The 21,527-nt window shown below is 44.2% G+C and overlaps 1 protein-coding gene across 3 annotated transcripts in view; it reads left to right on the top strand.

Annotated features, from left to right (window-relative positions):
* Positions 1-21,527, top strand: part of SPAG16 (sperm associated antigen 16) — a 1,402,284-nt gene that overhangs the window by 533,299 nt on the left and 847,458 nt on the right. The gene's annotated exons all lie outside the window — the stretch shown is intronic.

Raw genomic sequence — 21,527 nt, 5'->3', positions numbered from 1 at the left:
ATTTTTTGACGTAATAGCTGGTGGCAGAGTGGCAGCAGAAGGTAAATCTGTGTACCCTGGCAGTGGGAAACACAGACAGACAGCAGCAGCAGCAGGAGGAATGGAGGAGTAATGTGAGCAGCTATTGTTTGACGTAATAGCTGGTGGCAGAGTGGCAGCAGAAGCTAATTCTGTGTACCCTGGCAGTGGGAAACACAGACAGACAGACAGCAGCAGCAGCAGCAGGAGGAATGGAGGAGTAATTATGTGTGCAGCTATTGTTTGACGTAATAGCTGGTGGCAGACTGGCAGCAGAAGGTAATTCTGTGTACCCTGGCAGTGGGAAACACAGACAGACAGCAGCAGCAGGAGGAATGGAGGAGTAGTGTGAGTGTGGCAGCAGGCAGGCAGCGTGACATAATAGCCCTGGTACCTAGCGGTGATACCAGGCCGTAAATGAACACAACAGGAGGTCCCAGACAGCGGTCGTGCAGCCCACATCGTGTCCAATACACAACTGGGACAACACAGTTTTCAACCCGGGCACCTCAGAAAAATTAAACCTTTTTTTTTTTTAATGGTTTTTTGGTTTTGTTTGTAAAACAAATTACACAGATATATAGCTATTGTTTGACGTAATAGCTGGTGGCAGAGTGGCAGCAGAAGGTAAATCTGTGTACCCTGGCAGTGGGAAACACAGACAGACAGCAGAAGGGCAGTACACAGCAGCCCACTGTAGGTGTAAAATGTGTGGCTGCAGGCGACGTAATAGTCAAAGTGAACCAGGCTGGCTTAGTGAGCAGGAGCCAGGAGGTGGTAAAGGGTGGTAAGGCACATTAACGATGGTTCTTAGCCAGTTCATGTCCCCCTCTCGCCGACAACAGGGGCCAGGAACTCGCCTTCCACCCACGCCTGGTTCATCTTGAGAAACGTCAGTCTGTCCACAGACTTGTGAGACAGACGTGAGCGTTTCTCAGTGACCACACCACCAGCTGCACTGAAGCAGCGCTCGGACAGCACGCTGGAAGGGGGGCAGGACAGCACTTCCAGGGCGTACTGCGCCAGCTCGCTCCAGATCTCCAGGCGCTTGACCCAATACTCCATGGGATCAACAGGGGCATCGCTGTCAAGCCCGCTGTAGGACCCCATGTAGTCAGCCACCATGCGGGTCAGGCGCTGGCTGTGACCGGTGGAGGATGCTGCTGCATGCACCTCCTCTCTAGTCACTGCTGCCGGAGCCTCTACAGTCCTGTAGAGCTCGTGGCTGAGAGACAGCAGGTCTGTGGGGCGCTTGCTGCTGGATGCAGGCACCTGCTGCTGCCTCTGTGCTGGCTGCTGGACAGTGGGGGTGGAAGGCTGGGGGAAGGCTTCCTCCAAGCGCTCAACAAGGGCCTGCTGCAAGCTCCTTATTTGTTGCGCTGGGTCTCCTCCTGCAGGCAGCAGGAACTGGCTCAACTTCCCCTTGAGGCGTGGGTCCAACATCATGCTGATCCAGATGTCCTCCCTCTGCTTCATCTGGATCACCCTGGGGTCTCTGCGCAGGCACGTCAGCATGTGCGCTGCCATTGGGAAGAGGCGGGCCACGTCTGCTGGCACATCGACGGCAGTGCTGCTGTCCTCATCCTCCTCCTCTGCCTCGTCAGCCTCATCCTCTCTCCACCCCCGCACCAACTCAGCTGCACTGTGCTGCTCCCCCTCATCACCAGCAAGGTCAGGGACCTCCACCAAGTCCTCCTCCTCCTCCCCCTCAGAGGTGGACTGTGCAGCTGCTTGCCGCTCCTGCTGGTCCAAGGCTGCCGCTCCCTGTTCCAGCAAAGCATCGAGGGCCCTGTTCAGCAGACAAACCAGGGGCACCCACTCGCAGACCATAGCATGGTCCCTGCTCACCATGTTAGTGGCCTGCAGAAAGGGAGCCAGCACTAAGCACACCTGCTGCATGTGCCTCCAGTCATCATCGGGGACGATGGACGGGATGTTGCTGGTCTTGTCCCTTCTCTGAGCGGCGGAAACAGTGGCCAGGGCAAGGTACTGGTTGACAGCGTGCTTCTGTTCAACCAGACGCTCCAACATCGCCAGGGTGGAGTTCCAGCGAGTCGGAACGTCAAGGATCAGCCGATGGCGTGGCAGATCCAGCTCCTTTTGCACGTCTTCCAGGCTCGCACAGGCTGCAGCCGAGCGCCGGAAGTGACGCACAACGTTCCTTGCCGTTTCCAGCAGTTCACCCATCCCCTGGTAGGTGCGCAAGAACTTCTGCACCACCAGGTTCAGCACGTGGGCAAGACAGGGGATGTGGGTCAGGTTTCCCCTGTCTATTGCGGCAACCAGATTGGCCCCATTGTCGGCCACCACCTCTCCGACTCTGAGGCCTCTGGGGGTCAGCCAAATCCTCTCCTGCTCCTGGAGTTTGGCCAACACATGGGTTGCCGTCAGCTTGGTCTTCCCAAGGCTGACCAAGTGCAGCAGCGCTTGGCAGTGGCGGGCCTTCACGCTGCTGCTGAGGCGGGGGGTTTGGCCAGGTGTGCCGGAGGATGGCAGAGGATCGGAGGAACCTGCTGCAGTTCCCCTGACCCTGCGGGGTGGCACCACCCACTGTGTTGCTGCTGCTGCTGTGCCCACTGCTGCTCTCCCATCCTCACCCCCTTCCACCAAGCTGACCCAGTGGACAGTGAAGGACAGGTAGCGGCCTGTCCCGAAGCGGCTGCTCCAGGAGTCCATGGTGACGTGGACCCTTTCACCAACCGCGTGCTCCAGCCCTCGCTCCACATTGGCCATCACAAAGCGGTGCAGTGCAGGAATGGCCTTGCGGGAGAAAAAGTGTCTGCTGGGGAGCTGCCAGTCTGGGGCTGCGCAAGCAAGCAGCGCACGAATGTCGCTCCCCTCCTGCACGAGCGTGTACGGCAGGAGTTGGGAGCACATGGCCCGTGCCAGCAAGCCGTTCAGCTGCCGCACGCGACGGCTGCTGGGAGGCAGAGCCCTAACCACCCCCTGGAAGGACTCGCTCAAAAGGCTCTGGCGTGGCCTTTTGCTGGCACGGGAATCAGCAGACACAGCGGAGGAGGCCACTGAGGACTGGCTGCCAGAACAGGCCTCAGTGTCGGCGGCAGGAGTTGCAGAGGGGGGAGGAGCAGTGCGTTTCCGCACTCCTGCTGGTGCTGCTGGAGGAGCAGGAGGGCGGGTGGCTGCTGTTGCTGCTGCTGCTGAAGGCTGTGCAGTGATGGGTGTGGTGCCACTGCCAGCACCAGATGCCTTCAGTCTCTGGAACTCCTCATGCTGGTGGAAATGTTTCGCAGCAAGGTGGTTGATGAGCGAGCTGGTGCTGAACTTTAAGGGGTCTGCACCTCTGCTCAACTTCCGCTGACAGTGGTTGCAAGTGGCGTACTTGCTGTACACAGTGGGCATGGTGAAATATCGCCAGATTGGTGACAGAAACATCCCCCTACGGCATGGAAGCGCTGCTGCCTGTCTCCCTGTGGTGGTTGGGGGGGGGGCTTGGGGTGCTTGGGTGCGGCTGGTGGTGGTACTGGCAGATGCTGCTGCTGCTGAGCCTGAGACACCAGCAGGCTGTGGGACCTGCCTACTGCTGCTGCCAATGCTTGCAATGATGCGCCTCCTTGCAAGGCCCACAAGAGCATCCTCCTCCTCCTCCTCAGAGCTGCTGAGGACGACATCCCCTGGAGGTGGTGGCACCCAGTCTCTGTCTGTCACCGGGTCATCATCATCCTCCCCCTCCTGAAACATGTCCTGCTGGGATGAGGACCCCCCAAACTCCTCTCCTGATGCATGGATGGGCTGCTTGACTGTCGCCACAGTCTTGCTGTCCAATCCCTCATCCCCCAAAGTGCCCATCAGCATCTCCTCCTCAAAATCGCCAACAACAGCAGACAATTGACTCATGATGCCTGGGGTCAAAAGACTGCTGAATGACAGGTCGCCAACTGACGGTGAACTGGCCTCCTCCCCAGGCCCTGCTGGGCGGCTGCTGCGAACAGGGGTGGTGGTGAGGGTGGAGGCCTCGGATGCAGAGCTGATGGCGGGCTGCTCATCCTCCGTCATGAGTTGCACCACAGTGTCTGCATGCTTTTCCTCAATGGGACGTTTCCGACCCGGCTGGAGGAAAATCGGAGCAGGTGCTACACGCTGCTGTGTCTCTGCAGCGTGAGTTGCAGATGCTCCTGCTGGGCGGCGCCCAAGGCGTCCACGGCCAGTGGCTATGGGAGGAATGTTAGCCACTGACGCTGCTGCTGCTGCTGCGGAACTGTGCATGGTGGCGCGGCCGCGGCCTGCCACAATGCTGCTCCCTCTCCTCCTGATTCCCTTGCTGCCCTTCCCCTTGCCCAAACCGCGCTGGCTGCCACTTCCAGACATCTTCGATGTTTTGGGCGTATAGACAAAAGTTTTTTAAAAGGGCGGGTGAAAAGTGGGGTACTTTAATGGAGTGGGTTGGTGGGTGAGGTGACTGAGTGAGTGTCCCTAGTACAGTAAGTAAGTAGTAACAGTCAGGAAGTACAACTAGCAGTTACAATAATCAGTAGTAATCACAAGTAAATTTAGTGTGTGTACACTACAGACAGTGAGTGCACGCACGCACGCGCAAACACGCGCAGGAGCTAGCCTATGAACAGTGACTGAGTGAGTGTCCCTAGTACAGTAAGTAAGTAAGTAGTAACAGTCAGTAAGTACAACTAACTAATTACAATAATGAATCAGTTATCAGAAGGAAATAGAGTGTGTGTAGTGTGTGTACACAGACAGTGAGTGCACACACGCAGGAGCTAGTAGCCTATGAACAGTGACTGAGTGTCCTAGACTCCTAGTACAGTAAGTAGTAACAGTAAGTACAACTAACTAATTACAATAATCAATTACAATAATCAATCAGTTATCAGAAGGAAATAGAGTGTGTGTAGTGTGTACACAGAAAGTGAGTGCACACACGCAGGAGCTAGTAGCCTATAAACAGTGACTGAGTGTCCTAGACTCCTAGTACAGTAAGAGTAAGTAGTAACAGTAAGTACAAACAACTAACTAATTACAATAATCAATCAGTTATCAGAAGGAAATAGAGTGTGTGTAGTGTGTGTACACAGACAGTGAGTGCACACACGCAGGAGCTAGTAGACTATGAACAGTGACTGAGTGTCCTAGACTCCTAGTACAGTAAGAGTAAGTAGTAACAGTAAGTACAACTAACTAATTACAATAATCAATCAGTTATCAGAAGGAAATAGAGTGTGTGTAGTGTGTGTACACAGACAGTGAGTGCACACACGCAGGAGCTAGTAGCCTATGAACAGTGACTGAGTGTCCTAGACTCCTAGTACAGTAAGAGTAAGTAGTAACAGTAAGTACAACTAACTAATTACAATAAGCAATCAGTTATCAGAAGGAAATAGAGTGTGTGTAGTGTGTGTACACAGACAGTGAGTGCACACACGCAGGAGCTAGTAGCCTATGAACAGTGACTGAGTGTCCTAGACTCCTAGTACAGTAAGAGTAAGTAGTAACAGTAAGTACAAACAACTAACTAATTACAATAATCAATCAGTTATCAGAAGGAAATAGAGTGTGTGTAGTGTGTACACAGACAGTGAGTGCACACACGCAGGAGCTAGTAGCCTATGAACAGTGACTGAGTGTCCTAGACTCCTAGTACAGTAAGTAGTAACAGTAAGTACAACTAACTAATTACAATAATCAATTACAATAATCAATCAGTTATCAGAAGGAAATAGAGTGTGTGTAGTGTGTACACAGAAAGTGAGTGCACACACGCAGGAGCTAGTAGCCTATGAACAGTGACTGAGTGTCCTAGACTCCTAGTACAGTAAGAGTAAGTAGTAACAGTAAGTACAAACAACTAACTAATTACAATAATCAATCAGTTATCAGAAGGAAATAGAGTGTGTGTAGTGTGTGTACACAGACAGTTAGTGCACACACGCAGGAGCTAGTAGCCTATGAACAGTGACTGAGTGTCCTAGACTCCTAGTACAGTAAGAGTAAGTAGTAACAGTAAGTACAACTAACTAATTACAATAAGCAATCAGTTATCAGAAGGAAATAGAGTGTGTGTAGTGTGTACACAGACAGTGAGTGCACACACGCAGGAGCTAGTAGCCTATGAACAGTGACTGAGTGTCCTAGACTCCTAGTACAGTAAGTAGTAACAGTAAGTACAACTAACTAATTACAATAATCAATTACAATAATTAATCAGTTATCAGAAGGAAATAGAGTGTGTGTAGTGTGTACACAGAAAGTGAGTGCACACACGCAGGAGCTAGTAGCCTATGAACAGTGACTGAGTGTCCTAGACTCCTAGTACAGTAAGAGTAAGTAGTAACAGTAAGTACAAACAACTAACTAATTACAATAATCAATCAGTTATCAGAAGGAAATAGAGTGTGTGTAGTGTGTGTACACAGACAGTGAGTGCACACACGCAGGAGCTAGTAGACTATGAACAGTGACTGAGTGTCCTAGACTCCTAGTACAGTAAGAGTAAGTAGTAACAGTAAGTACAACTAACTAATTACAATAATCAATCAGTTATCAGAAGGAAATAGAGTGTGTGTAGTGTGTGTACACAGACAGTGAGTGCACACACGCAGGAGCTAGTAGCCTATGAACAGTGACTGAGTGTCCTAGACTCCTAGTACAGTAAGAGTAAGTAGTAACAGTAAGTACAAACAACTAACTAATTACAATAATCAATCAGTTATCAGAAGGAAATAGAGTGTGTGTAGTGTGTACACAGACAGTGAGTGCACACACGCAGGAGCTAGTAGCCTATGAACAGTGACTGAGTGTCCTAGACTCCTAGTACAGTAAGTAGTAACAGTAAGTACAACTAACTAATTACAATAATCAATTACAATAATCAATCAGTTATCAGAAGGAAATAGAGTGTGTGTAGTGTGTACACAGAAAGTGAGTGCACACACGCAGGAGCAGCTAGTAGCCTATGAACAGTGACAGTGAGTGTCCTAGTACAGTTACAGTATATAACTACAATACTAATACAATCAGTAGTAAAGGACAGCAGAAATATATAGAATAGAGAGAAATAAACAGAGGACAGGAGGACAGCTGCCCACACAGGCAAGGCCCTGAGGCCTAAAGCTGTAAGCCTGCAGCAGCTGGCCTGTCTCTATGTAACACAAATGCTACTAACTAAAATACAATGTCTAACTAACTAACAACAATATAGGTGTGTATAGGAGGTGTATGTGAGCAAAAACGCTAGGTAAATGACCACAATAGAGCTCTTGCTAAGCCAAAGCACAAAGGAGCAACTCTCTCTCTGTACAAGTCTCAGGCAAGCACGGAGAAACGTAACATGGCGGCCGCTATTTATAGGGTAGGGGCTGGCCAGGGTCCCCCTCTGTGATTGGCTGCCGTCAGAGGGCCTGGGAGCCCTCTGATTGGCTCTAAGGACATCAATCTGGGCTATGACGCTATTCGAGCTCGGTACCGAGCTCGAATAGCGCCGTTTGCTCGAATAGCTCGAATAGTGAATGGGCTATTCGAGTGTACTCGAATAGCCCATTCGAATAGCTACAGCTATTCGGAGCTCGAATACCGAGCTCGAATAGCTGGAAAAGAGCTCGAATATTCGAGCTACTCGAATATTCGAGCTCTGCTGAGCACCACTGGCCGAAACCTTGTAGCTGAAAAAATATGGGCTACAAAGGGGAGCCCGCTTGTAGCCTATATCAAAAGTCGGGCGCCCTTTTCTACACCTTGTAGCCCATATTTGAAGAAATAACATTGATGTCTATGGCGGTGCCCTTTTCATTCAGGCAGCTCGGGCGCCCTTTTCAACCGATACTGCTCTGACACCCCCCAAGAATGTGCACTGCTCAGGAGTGCAGTGGCTGACCCCACGGGTGGAGGGGGGCAGAGAACCGCAGAGAACCCACCCCCCAGACTTGGCCAAGGCCCAGGGGGGACCGTTAAAGTACTATCCTTTGCCTCCAAAGGATATGTTCCTTACCTGTTGTGAATTGCCCTCTTGCAAGGTTATGCATGTCCTAAGAAAATTTGTCCTGCAAAAAGTATTAATGCATGAACACATAGTAGCTGTATCAGATGATTGGTTTATTCTTCTCTGACTTGCTGGTCATACACATGTCACCATGTCTCACTTTTGAGTCATGTGCAGACTAGTTATTAAGGATAAGCAAATCTGCTCATAAAAAAGGAAGAAAACAAAAAACAAAACAGGCTCTTGGACACAGGCAATTTCTTTTTTTTTTTTTTTTTTTTTAAGTTCACAATGGAATAATTGCAAAATATGGTACACTTCTGTTACTTCATCACAAATCAATGCAGCAGCTTTCTTTGACAGCTGGAGAAAATAAATATTTTCTGCCATCTTCACACTATTCACCAAAAATTACCTTTTTACTGAACGGAAATCATGGATTTTGTTTTTTGTTAGTTGTCAGAATTTTGAACAGAACATTGTTGGGTCGAGACTGTAAAGACGTGTAGATGGCTTGTAGGCCAATGACACATTGTGTTGCAATGTGTGTGTTTGTGGGGGGAAGGCCAAAAATGTGGCACAAATGTGACATCACATAGTAGGAGGGGCGAGCGGCAAGAACAAAGCCAGGCAGATAGATTGCTGGCCAGGGGGCAGTCAATGCTGCTGTACACGGGCCAGATTATTGGCAGAGGCTGTTGTAATTGGCCGCCTCAGTCGACTTTAATCTAGCGTGTGTACAAGCCTAGGTCTCTAGTAGTGGCACCTGTCGGCCCGAATCATGTCAACTGTCCAGCTGTGCTGGTTTTACCTGATGCAATAAAGATAGGACATTTTCTTACATCTCACTGTGGATATCTCACAGAGTTTTCCTTTTCTCCTAGTGGCACCTGTAGGTAAGTGACTACTCTACCTTACAGGAAATCCATCTCTGATTGCCATATTCACTAGAAGGTTAAATTAGAAGCAAGAAAGGCATCTTTTACTATATCTACTATCAGAGAAATCTATAACCTAGGAATAAGAAAGCAAGTCCATGCTGTCTTCTCAAGAACTTTGGAAGGGGATTCTATAAAACTTTAAGAAACCTCAGAGATGGGGAGAGAAAGGAGCCTTCTAGGTGTCGTTTTAGCACGTTCTGTAAGCAAAGGTGAGAACACAATCTCACTCATCTTGGGTGGTTGTAGGGATGAGCACACAGATTTTTTAACCTCCTTAGCGGTAACCCCAAGTCGGTCAATAATTTTGTCCAGCCCATTTTTTGAGTTTTACGTGACATTATGTCCAATTTGCTTTTTTCTTCCCTTTTTTGTTTTGTTCCAATACATACAAAGGGAATAAACATGTGTATAGTAAAATGTGTTAAGGAAATACTTTTCTGTGAGAAATACTTGATTTTCTCAATTGGATTCAAGTCAGTACTCTCTCTGACAATCTTATCAAAAATAAAGTACCATAATAAAAAAGTATGTTGTATAAATATATACGTGTCTATCCCGTAGTTAGGGAGACACTAGCATCTAACCATATTTGGTGTAGACTGCCCATTATACATAGTACACATAGATTAGGAGTTTTAATATAGCATATATATGTCCTAAGCTTGCATATATAGGGGAGCTATATGATCCCATAGATACACTGCCCATTAGAATATCAAATGTATGAGAAACTTAACCACTTAAGTACCAGCGGTCTCTGCCCTCTTAAGGACCAGAGACCACTGGTACAATAACAACGGAATCCAGACAAATCGCCGCGCATACCCGCCGCAATCGCCAACACCACCACGCGCCGGGATCTTCATGAAATCCACTATGTAAGCGGCTTACATTCATAGACACGGCCAGGAGTCAATGAAATCGGTTCCTGACCGGCTCACATGGCTCTGGCGTCATAGAGACAGGCAGAGCCAGTGAGCTGCTGCAAGAGACATCGGGTTTGAGCGGTGCGATCGGTGGGGAGCGACGTAAACAGCGGATGCGCATTGCGGCGGTGATTGAAGTCTATGCCCTGCCAGCCAGGGGCCCACCAAAACAGAGCATAGATTTCAATCACTGCGGTCCGAAAGTAGTTACGCAGCACAGATAAAGCCCATTACAATGATTTCCTCAAATGTAAGGCTGTGTTCCCACTTGAGCTGAGAACCAACATTTCTTTGCCGTTTTCCGCTCATTGCAAAACTGACAGTGAATGGCTTCTAATTTATATATAGGAGTACTAGACAATTATAGCCTGTGCTATAATAAATCTTTTGTTTATTACAAAGATTTGTCGTCATTGAGGTAAGCTACCTCACGTTTTTGTCAATTTTAAACAGTTTTTAGATGCTTTTATCCACGATTAGGGCGCCTCTTTACAATTGTCTAGTGCATCTTATACCCCCATACGTGTCCCGTTTGAGGGGTGGAGACAGACCACGCGTGGTGTACACCACGGTGGACACCTGTCCCCCTTTTTTTACCCAAGGAGTGCGACCGCATCCAGGTCCTCGGCGACCTCCCCGAGTGGAGTCGGGTTTATTGTCTCCACCTGCTTCCTGCGGTCGGTTGCCCCTCTGCAACCTACCTTTGTGAGTAGATCTTCACTTACTACAATTATCCGATTGTATTGACGTACTGCACTATTGGGCTCCCCGTTTTTGTTCCCTGTGTCCTTTTTCAGAAGGTGTCCTGACACCCACTACCCACTTTATATATAGGAGCTTTTCACACTTGTCAACGAGATGCAATTAACTCTGCCTTTCATTCAGTCTTCATGCAAATTGTATGCAGCTTGGAATGGGCCAATCAAATTCAGTATGAAGAGACTGGTCCAGTTTCAGACTGGACACAATTTGAATAAAATCTGCATGCAAGCTGGAATTATTTGCATCTCATTGGTGTACATAAAATAAAGGTGCCCACAAAAAAGGGCGCCAGAAAGTGCCACTTGTAGAATATCAATAAAATTACAGAAGTCCTACTACTTCATACTGTAAAATATCAGTAATCTTTGCCAATATTTTACTCTGACCTAACCTAACCCTACTCTCACACAGAACTCTCCTTTTTCCAATGTCCAACCCTTCCTCTTCCAATTCCTAACCCTCCATCTACCAATGCCTAACCCTTAACCCTCCATCTACCAATGCCTAACCCTGAACCCTCCCTTTACCAATGCTTAACCCTTAACAGTCCCCCAGTGGTGCCTAACCATTAAACAGCCCCCTCCCCCATGGTGCCTAATCTTTAACTCCCCCATTGCAAAGCCGTGATTAGCGGCATTACAGGGAAATTTAGATACCCGGAGGCTTCCACTATGTGATTTTCGTATTGAGACGTCATACAGTATATTGCCGTTATATAAAAATTCCTATGTTTTTCATAATGAGAATTTCTCTATATGATTTTCTTATTAAGGCTTCCTATTGCAGTTAAAAAGTATCATGCGCCCCTATAATATTGTGGACACCGCAAATGCCACCAATAACATTATGCCCTATGCGGCGTTACTTTTTAACTGCTTGCCCTATGCGCCCTTTTTACCTGCTTTGTCTCATTTACCATCTCTCATGACCTCCTCACTCTGAATAAGAGCCAATATGTTTTTCGTCTGAATTACTTCACAGTTTAAATTTTCAGCAGTCTATGTCCACAAACTGGCACAATCATCCTGTGTGTCACTGGCCAAATGACTCACCTGTCATATAGGTTGGAGCAGCATGTTGTTCAGAAAATAATAAAGTTACCCAGAGGAAGCCGCCATACTCTTTTAGAGCGGTGAATCGCGACGGTATTAGCAGGACGCCATGCCTCACATCTCTTATTGATGTTTCCTTATTGGTAAACACCAGTACCTTAACCTCAGTGTCCGCTGTCTTCTGCACTACTTTGCACCTTATCTTTGCTACTTTGCACATTCTTTTTTTCCCTATTGGGATCTTTACACATGATATTGTTTATGGTTTTTTGTTTTGCACATTTTTAGGATTTACACTTTTTTGCTGAATTACTGGTTCTTACCTAATTAATTTTTGATTTGGCTAGCTATATTTATTAGTTGATGTGGCCATCCATTACTGTTTTTATATCTAGTATGTGATGTGGAAACTTAGCCATTTGGCTATTATGTATTATACCAATTGATAGGTTATTCAATTGTTTGTTTCCCTGCACGGCAATCCGTGTCGTTGTTTTTAGGTGTTTTTATCAATTTTTTGAATAAAGATGATTATATGTGATTATTTTTGAAGTGGTGCAGGTTTTTGAGGGAACTTCTGTTCAGTATATATTTTCATACAGAAAATAATATGGTCATCAAGTGGAACTGAAGATCTTCTGAAGAGTCTCCATTTTTAATTCCCTTTTTACCATATGAAATCAGCATCTGCACTAAATGTAAATGCTTGTCTCTGATTATAAATTCAAATCATCACTGTTTGTTTTCTCTGTCTCTCCTGGAGAGTAAGGAACTCCTACCTGATTGTATTATATTCGCTTGTTTTACAAATAAGGATAAACGATGTACAATGGCTGGATACATCAAACACTTTGATTTAATATCTACTAAATTACATTGACGTAAATTGAGGAAGACATTGATGGACAGTATGCCTAAGATCCAAGATAGCGTTTCTGAAGTGGATCCCTCACTTTTGACCTTTAGCATCTATGCTGCTAAACAGTAATAAACGATGAGTAAGTATACTATTGCCTTCTTAATAGAGAAGCTATCTACATGTCATCAGTTCCATCGCAATGTAAAATTGCATGGGGATTTCTTAAGCTTCTCTTGAAGTAAACCAGTATATTATTAACAAATTAAAACAAAAGTAGATCGTTGGAGGTTCCGTTCAATGAAAACTGCATGAAAAAAAATCAGGATTGCTCAAGAAGTACCACTGTTGCTAGGATTCTCAAGAGGAAGATCCCACAGTGTCAACAGAAGGAAGCCAGTGTTAGGAAGAGAATACTTTAGGATGAGCAGATAGTTGCCCAGTGTCAGGTCGTAGTTCTCTAATGTTAGGAAGATGCTGGGAGTGTCCAGTGGATGAAATTCAAGGGATAAACTCCAGGAACTGGACAGAAAAATAACAGAGAACACCAGGAGCACTAATATAGTGTAGTAATTCCAGGTAATATACACAAAAAGAAAAGAAAAGACCTATCTAGGCCACAAATAACCGTTATCTCAAGAACACTACAGGTCTCAATGGAAAATGTAAATCCTCTCCTGAAGCAGCCGAGAGCTGCGACCGCGCAAGGCGTTCCTCTGGGCCTCCCTCTAGACGCATATCTCCCTGGTAAGAGGTGCTTTATAGTACTCACATTATGATTAATTATTTGCACTTAGCACTTTTTGTGGACATCATTCATCCATTATATTTTTGAGGGTATACTTTTTCATGAATTGCACTTAGCACTTTGTTGAGATTTTAGATAGTTTTTTCCACAGGTAATTATTGTGGGTTATCTAAGCAATATTTGTTTTATTTCGCCTGGCATCAATTGGGAATTTTGATATAAGCATTTGGGTATGTTGGGAGGGGATTCTTGTCTCCAATAGATACGCACACTATTTGCACATGCTGTGTGTATGCGTGCGCCCACATTGTTGGGTGGGGGTGCAGGCATGCACACAGTTACTTTATATTCATGGCTGCACTTTAGCTCATGTGTGAATACACACTCATGAGATTTTTTTGGTATTGGTGTAATTTGCACTGTATTGATGTTTGAGGGCACCTAACTATACTAGTGAGATTGGATGAACTATATAATGTTTATGGAACTTATTTAATTACAAACCAGTAGGAGGCATTTGGCATGAACCAGGGGAGTAGATTTTAATTGTTTTTATTACTTGTTTGTTTACCAATAAAGGATTTACATTTTCCATTGAGACCTGTGGTGTTCTTGAGATAAAGGTTATTTGTGGCCTAGATAGGTCTTTTCTTTTCTTTTTGTGTATGGTATCTTATTGAAGACCTAAAGGCATGATTGTTCATGTACAGATATGTATCATGAGGTTCTTCTTTTTTGTGTTGCGTAATTCCAGGTAATGAGATAAAAGGTCACAACAAAATTACTTACAAAGCTGGGTTGTTAACAGGCAACCACTGTAACAGGCATGTGGAGCCGTACGTATGTGTACGCCGCTGGACAGTTGGGCACAGGGTGAGTCAAATCATGCTGAAAGTCTTGGTGACGTAAAAAAGTATTCCTTTTCCGAGCTGTAGCAACCCAGAGGGAGAAGTTATTTGTGGTCCGGCGATTGCTGGAACCCTAAAATTTCCATGCTTGGGGCAGGACCTGAAGAAGCGTGCAAGATCCATGAAATGTGTCATCCTTTAGTGTCCAGTAAATTGAGTATACTTAACATCCTCCTTAGATTGCTGCTTACCCCCCTTTTTTGGGGGATGCACCCACTCCTCACTAATCCCACATAGCTGTTGCACAAAGTCTTGCAGGAGAGCAGATATGGATGTCACATGTGCCAGTTCAGGGTTTCTGTATAGCAGTTTTTTCCACTCTGTGGCTGAGCCAGAAGAACCACCATGTACTGAATTAATTTAGCAATTCTGAACCCACAGATGACCTGATTGAGTCAGGCAGTCATAGATGGTTCAGGGTCCACCATCTCAGCAAATCGATTGTCTACTTGGAGAACTACAATGTTGCGGCAAAATCTCCCTCAATGTGTTCTAGTAGTACCCACATTTCGTAATCAGTCTTATTGGGCCAGAGTTGATCTCCTCGCGCTCACGGGGAACTAGAAGTTCTTCCCTTGGCATGTGTAGTGTTCTTTAAAAAAAACCTTCTGCCGGATGGTTGTGAATAACCTCTTTTGAAGAAATGACTTGAAAGGTAAAGTGAAAATACCCAAAATTTGACAAAAAGGTACTATCAAAATTAATTTGAGTATTTTCTTGCTTGCTGGTGGTCTAAAAAGCATTTTATGACAAGGAGAGAAAATGAAAATATCAACAAGGAGAAAACTTAGGTGAAAAAGTGAATTGCAGATTGGCCAATATATTCTATCCATAATAGTGTCATCTGAGTAATTGTATAAACTTAGTTCTTTCTTGTGACAGAAAGTAATACACAAGTGCAACAGACAATAATGCCAGTTCTTCTGCATAGTCAGGTTTCTGCCCCTTTGGAGATTCTGCTTTTCTGCTACAATGACACCAGTCCAGGCTCCCTTAAAGAGTAAGGCCCCGTTCACATTACAAACGCGGATGGCCACGCATGCGGAACGTAACGCATGCGAACGCACGCCATCCGCGTTTGTGTGCGTTGCGTGGCTGATCCTGACTGAAAAGTGAATGGGACAGCCACACGTTTTTACAAAAAATGCGTGCAGCATGCGTTCTTGGACCGCACAGGTCCGGAACACATGCAGTGTAAACATCAGACATTGCACTCTATGCAATGTCTGATGTCGTGCGTGTCGGTCACCTGCACGCGTTTCCAAAACGCGGCTGGAAACGCGTGCAGTGTGAACGGGGCCTTAGGGCTGATTCACATGGGCAGCAAATGGAACTTTTACCAGCCCCGGAAAGCATCCATTGAAAGGGATCTACCACCGTTCCATTTAAATGAATGGAAGCTGTTTTCAACCAACGATGACAGCAGTTGACATCATTCATGTAAACGTAGCAGTAGCTCCCGTCATCTCACCACATCTTGGATGCTATATGTAATTAAATTACGAGTTTTATTTTGTTTTATGGTGCTTGGTATAATAAAGTTACTTCCCTATAATGTAAAGCCTTAGAATGAGTAGCCGTCTCTTGATTATGGTATTGTTTATGTCATTTGGGCAAGCTCTCATACTGGTTTATGGGGATTTTTCACCGGTATTATTAAGCTGTCTCTTCCCTTTTTGTTATAGTACAGTTATTATTATACCTGTCTTAATAAATCAGCTCCATTTATTTGGCAGAAAAGGAACCTCGCCATAGAGCTGCCAGCATCGGAGAGGTAGCCTCACTGTCTATGTCTAATGCTCTGCAGATATTTTGTGCACAAAGCAGCAGTCCTGACCTACAAGTTTCTGAGAGTAGAATAATTCGAGGTTTGTGTACTTTTTGATGGCAAGCAAGATTATATTGGCTGACAGCTAAAAATAACTGTTGCTCTTTGAGGTATTTTTAGTGTTCTTATTCACACATTTTAACTGGATTCTGGTTCATGGTCACACATTCTTTTTCCATTCCATCTTCAGCCATCTCTCGGAGGAACGTCTCTAAAAATGAATAACCCTAGGCTAATTAGATAAAGAAAACTGGAGTGCAGAAAAGATATACAGATGGTGTTCCTTGTTTTGTAAACCAAAACCTGAAGTGATGCTTACATCTGTGGAGCAGAATGTGGCGCGTTCTATAACGGAAAGGCGTTTAGAACTGATTGGGCATTTCATTTTGGATGAGCTTCATAAAACATATGGCGGCTTGTAAATGATCAGTAGAACAAAAATCTAAACTATCCTAATATCTTTACAGACATCAAGACTTACAGTTAACCAGCAATACATATTAGCACAGTTTTACTGTTCATCTCCCAGCAGCTGATTACTAAAATCAACAAAGCAGGTCCCCTTCTTTAGTGTGATGGTCATGTCTAGGAGAACTCATGGAGAAGCATGTGATCAGTTTGGTCAGGTGATGGATTAATTTGATCTGATCTGAGATTTAGAAATCTGTCAGCTGATATAACAAATCACATGCTTCTCTATGAGTTCTTCTAGACATGACCATCACTACACTTGTCATCCAACGTTCATGTAGTAGAAGTGCATGCATACCCCTTATGATGTCATCTTCCTGTTTTACACAGTCCTATGCCAGGAAGGGGTGGAGCCAGACTGCAGAAATACACAGAAGCTACAACAGACAAATTTCAATAATCAGTCAATTGAGATACAAGGGCTCATTTATGTTAAAAGTGGTGCTGAGATTGGAACACATGGCTCATTGGCGTGAGTTTGAACCAGGTAATTTGAACGCATGACATGCCTGGTGATTTGGGTCCCACCATAGCACACAATTAAATCAGCGGCTGTGGAAGCACCAAGAAAGTTATTTGGCAAATGATGACAGAGTTTGGCTGCATAAAGGATATGTGGATATATAATAGTGACGGGGAATGTGGCAGGGACTAGCACAAGGAGATTATACTATAGCTGAGCATTGGAAATTCAGGATTTAGGCAGAGACAATGGGGTATGTAAACAAATGCACATGGTTTGGCTATTATGCAGCCTAACCCTACTTTGGCTATAGGGTAGTGTTAGGTAGTAAGGGGAGGTTATTTTTAGGAGTATGGGAGAGGTTAGTGTGAGCGTTTGGTTAATTAAGGTAATAGTAGAAAATCTATAACATCACTGATATTCCACTAACAGCATTACCTTGCGCCCGAAATCTTAGGTGCCTTTATTCCATATATGATGCTCAGAAGAATTAACATCCCACATTCTGGAACCTTCCTTACTTCTCTCTTCCACTCTTTATTTTCCAGTGTTCTTGTAGCCTCTCTCTTACCTCTTATGTCCAACTTATGTCTCATCAGACTGTGACTGTGGAGGACTCGTGGATGTATTCTCTCTCCACAGCTGTATTTTTTCTTGTTGAATGTCTACCTGGTAATTACTGTAAAAGTAAACAAGTTTTCAAACTCGATATTACTAACATTGGTCTTTGACTGCCACACTATAAAACTCCTGTATTCCTAGGTCAAAGGAAGGGCAATCTCTGGACACTGATGAACATTTACTGATAGTACATTACATTTAGTGCCATTTTGATGGGGACTGCACTATATGCAGAAATGTTGTCACAGCCACTTGATTTCTTTAAGTGTTTTGCAATATTTTTGTATACCTTGTTAAATACAAAAATAAACAGGTTGCTGATTGTTGCCTATCACTGGGCACCATCACCGGCTATACAGTAATTTGAGCAGGTTCATGCATCCATTGCATAAAAATGCTGAACTGACTGAATGACTTTTCGGATGTTCTGCTGCGCCCTCAGTGTGAATGGGTGCTTTGTAATAAAGGAGATGCCTGGAGACCAGCAATTCAGGAACAGGCTAATGCTGCTTCCAGTGATGTGCACTGCTTTTAGTCTGAACATGCCTTGACTGTTTTTTGTTTTTTTTTTGCTCCTGAATTCATTTTAGTAATGAAACAAATCGGTTGCGTGGGCAAAAATATAAAGAATTTTTTTGCAATCCCTATTCTGCCAGCACATACAAAATTTGTATCCAAGATCAAAAATCAACTCAGTAGACCTTTTCCAATGATACTTTGGAAACACTTATAATCAGAATATAATGGTGCATTGGACTGCTGGGCAACTGAGGCCCAGTGCACACCAAAAACTACTAGCGTATTCGCAAACTGTAGCGTTTTTTAAAGAAAACCTGAACTGAAAATTAAAAGTCGAAATAATCATACACAAGTCATACTTACCTTCCATGTAGTCTACTCCTCAGTGTCTCTCTCCTGTCCCGCGTCATGTTTGTTCACTGTGATCAAGGGAATTTTCCATCCTCCATTTTGAAAATGGCCATTACCCATAACAGCTCTCTGGTCAGCACACAGTTAAACTGTAACATCGCCCACTTGAGCCATAGGGAAACATGGACATTACCGGGCACTTCAGTTGTCTTCTCAGCTATAACTGACAGCAACTGATCTTTTACTGACAGCAACTGATATATTTCAGATCTGACAAAATGTTGTCAGAACTGGAAGGGATTATTGTCAGAAGAAAATGGTGAGCTTCTGAGAGGAACTGATGGCAAGGTAACTATGTAATGTTCATTTGAAGTTACCTCATGTGTTTATTTTAAATATTTTTACTCAGTACAGGTTCTCTTTAAGCATTTTTTTCAGAGCGATTCTAGGCATGCGCAGAGCAATTTTCTACACATGCCAAGTGTTTTCTGGAACGTTTTGGTGTAGCATATTTTTTTTTTGTTACAGTAGAGCTGTAACTGAACAGCTTGTGTAACAAAAACGCTTGGAAAATTGCTCTGATCTAGCACTTTTCAGAGCGATTTTTCACCTTCCTATACTTAACATTGAGGCAGAATCGCCACAGAAATCCGCAAAAATGCTGCAGGACCCACGTTTTGGGAAAAACAAATCGCTCTTGGTGTGCACCAGCCCCCAGATTGTTTAAAGGAAATAAAATATAACAGCCTCCATGACCCACTCACTACAGGGTCACTTTACAGCCTGAGTACATTTTCCCTTATTTTATTTATTTATTTATCTTAACTGAATTTGCATGTTGTATTTCTGTTAGTAAGCATGCATATTTATTTCCATAAGGCAAAATGCAATAAAAAACAGTTTTATACTAATTTTAAGAGCCTCCATTAACTCATTTGAAATGCTTAGAAATTAACATATTATTATTAAACCATAATAAATTTGGAGCATAAAGCACTTTTATGTTCTTTTAGTTTTTGTAAAAGTTTGAGAAGTTATCTGTTTTATGTTTTCTCTTGCGTCAACCTCTTTCCGACTCCTTGTAATGTTATAAAAATAAATATCTATAGGCAGACAGCTATACATCATACTTTGATATGCTGCGTACAGTTTGTGCTCTTATTTATGAGTTTGTCCATAAACTCCTGTAATATTTACTTTACTTATTCTAACGTAGGATATTTAGTCATCAATATTTGTATTTTAGTAGGAAAGACAAGTAAACAATTGTTCCAAAATGTAAAATAAATACATTAAAAAAGTCCATTAGTATAGACAGATGCTGGATAAATGATCATCTGTGATTAATTCAGGTAAGATTTTAACCAAGATCAATGTACAGGTGTGCTGTTCAGATGCCTGCTGAGCAGTCTATTCTGGTCCTGGGTTTGGGTTGGATTCCCACCACGGACAAAACGTACATAGGTGGACTTTACCTGTCTATCCTGTGCTTGGCAGAGCCATGTAGATGGTGTAATGGTTAAGGGTTCTGCCTCTGACGCAGGAGACCAGGGTTCGAATCTCGGCTCCGCCTGTTCAGTAAGCCAACACCTATTCAGTAGGAGACCTTAGGCAAGTATCCCTAACACTGCTACTGCCTATAAAGCGCGTCCTAGTGGCTGCAGCTCTGGCACTTTGAGTCCTCCAGGAGAAAAGCACGTTATAAATGTTATTTGTCTTGTCTTGTCTAGATGTGTAGAATATGTACAATAGTATATGGCAGAGCAAATTTATAAAAGCGGCAAAGTTAAAGAACTGCACAAATAGATAACGATTTTGACGTAATGTGTTGCATTGCCTCCCATTTGCCAAAATGAGACGCCATGCAACTCAATGCAATGCATTGCATGTAAAAGGGCCACACGAGTAAAGTGACCCTAAAAAAAGTAACCTAATACTACTAATATTGCTAGTTCACAGTGCATCAGTCGTGTTGTAGAATAATTCTGCATGTCATCTCACTGCCCATACAGTTTTATTGGGCTGTTCACGATTCTGAGTTTTAACTGATCGCATTATTCTAATTCGTTGCATGCAGGCTTTGAATTAATGTCTATGTCCAGTCTCCATTGCACTTCACATTTTAATGCATGTGTTATGCAACACACCACTGTGAATCCAGCCAATCCAGCCATAATAACAACAGCAATCATTTACTTAATGGGCTAATCTTTGCAGTCCTATGCATTTTCTTTAACCAATCCACGGAATTGCACATTTCTGTTCCTTGACTTGGTGTTGTTTCAATCTCCTAAGCCAGTGACAGAGGAAACAAACAACACAATATTAGGAAGGCAGTTATGTTTTGGCTTACTAATAGGGATGGTCAATGACATACAAATACTTCTGAGTTGATGCAGATGTATGCAAATTTATGCAGCTTGAAAATAGAGCAGGTGTGGCAAAACCTGTAATGCTGGGAATACACCGTGAGATTTTTTTGGCAGATAGATGGTTCGATAGATAATTTCCGACAGTTGTGATCTGATTTTCGATCGTTTTTCTGATCGATTTCTCATAGAAGTGAATGGAAAGCAATCAGACAGTAAATCTGCTCAAAACTCTCATCATGTATTCCCAGCATAATGTTACTATGCTATGTATTGTACAATTTACTGTTTCTGTAATGTATTGTATTTGTTTTATACTCTGTTTTGAGCTGTTGTCATTTAGATCCTCTATTGTTGCTGCTCCCAGTGCCACATGCTAATTTGTCTATAGACTTGTTTACACATTGGAAAATTAGTCTTGCTGGAAACTTCTGTAGCCTCAGATAAGACCTACTGTGATCCAGTCAACTCTGGAAGCTTCTGTGGGAGGACTATAACAGGGGTAGGGATAGCAGTGTTGGGCAGAATTGTGCTGTAGTCGTGACTGAACATTTCTGCTGTATATTCGTCGATGGAGTTTTGGATTTTGACTATTGCATGAGATGGAGTTTTTTCTACGGCTTGAGATGGAATAAAGATGATTTCTTCAAACTATTGGTTGCTCGTGGTGTATGGAGTGGACCCTCATCTCTTCACACCAATGAAATCCCACCAAGATTTTAATTTGATTGGTCCATTTTCAAGCC

The sequence above is a fragment of the Hyperolius riggenbachi genome, chromosome 7 (assembly GCF_040937935.1).
Source record: "Hyperolius riggenbachi isolate aHypRig1 chromosome 7, aHypRig1.pri, whole genome shotgun sequence".
NCBI lineage: Eukaryota > Metazoa > Chordata > Amphibia > Anura > Hyperoliidae > Hyperolius > Hyperolius riggenbachi.
The sequence above is the reverse complement of the archived record's forward strand: the minus strand, read 5'-3'. Positions and strand labels throughout refer to the sequence as shown.